The sequence below is a fragment of the Otolemur garnettii genome, unplaced genomic scaffold (assembly GCF_000181295.1).
Source record: "Otolemur garnettii isolate 467f Iridium unplaced genomic scaffold, OtoGar3 scaffold00038, whole genome shotgun sequence".
NCBI lineage: Eukaryota > Metazoa > Chordata > Mammalia > Primates > Galagidae > Otolemur > Otolemur garnettii.
In genome coordinates this window covers 12,383,687-12,385,012 of record NW_003852433.1, presented here as the reverse complement: position 1 = coordinate 12,385,012, position 1,326 = coordinate 12,383,687, and positions in this window count along the sequence as shown.

The following is a 1,326-nucleotide window of genomic DNA, read 5'->3' as shown; positions in this document are numbered from 1 at the left end:
GGCCTGACTCTATGTGAGATGGGTGGGGCCCATTTGGATGCTTCAAGCCAAAAAGCATTTTTGTGGCCTCGTAATTTCTAAAAGCTCTTGGCAAGGCTAACTGGCTCCAGGCTCAGTCTCCTGCAGAAACTCGTCTTTGCAGTTGCTCAGTTCAACCTCATGTAAACAGGTCAAGTTATCTGTCTTGTGGGCCTCAGTTTCCTCATCTGTAAAACAAATTCGATTGGATTAGATTGTCTCTAATTTAACCCTAACACTGTGAGTTACTCTAAGGTTCTCTTCCGAGGATCCTTTCCTAGCAATCCAAATCGGTTCTAATAATAATTATTATTATTGTGATGATGATATACTAATAGTCATCATTATGGTCCTAACTACTGCTTATTGGAAAAGCACTTTTTATTTCATTTTCCCAGCTATCAGATGAGGAGATCTCTGATGTCTGTTTTACACAGGAGGAAACTGAAGGTCAGAGAGGTTAAGTACCTTGCCCAAAGGATCCCGGCTACTAAGGGGAAAAGCTGGAATTTGATCCCAGACATGTCTGAGCCCAAGACTTGCGCTTCCCAAACCTTTATCCACAGCTCTAGCAAGTCCCGACAGGGTCAGTGTTTACTGAACACGAACATAAGCACAGATTCCCTCGTCCTCATCAGAGGCAGAGAGAAAACAGGAAGGGGAATATTTGTAGTGATAACATCATTATTATCTACTCAGCTGCCCTTCTACCTTTTTTTCCTGGAAAAGGTGACTGACACATGTACAGGGTTTTAGAGGACCTTCCTCCCTGCCTGATGTACTTCTGAGGGAGCCACCAACCACAGAAACCCCTCAATGGCAGCAGTCACATGCAACCTGGGTCATGTGACCCAAGCCTGCACAATTATAGTGTGGTGCCACCTAATGGCCACAAGGAATTATAAGTGGTGTGACCTACCACAGGCCAATCAGAGCCTTTCCATGGACTGAAGTAGATAAGAGGCTTTCTCTTTTCTCTTGGGCTTACTAAATTGAGATGATAGAAGCTTAGAGTCTCTTATGACCTTGCCTCACTGCCCCCGCACCTCACCCATTATGCCATGGGAAGGAAGCCACAGTCAGAAGGGCTAAAATGGGCAAGAGAATGAGAAGTGGAGATGAGAGATGGGGAGAGAAAGCCCTCGTCCCAGGGACGGGCTGCTGAAACCAACGCTGCACATGACCGTTCCTTCCCAGTCATTAAGCCAAGAAGAGTTTGAACAGGGATTCTGCCACTTGCAATCAACAGAGCTCTGCTAAAGTTTTTTGTACCAGCACTGCACTACTGCACACACACACACACACACA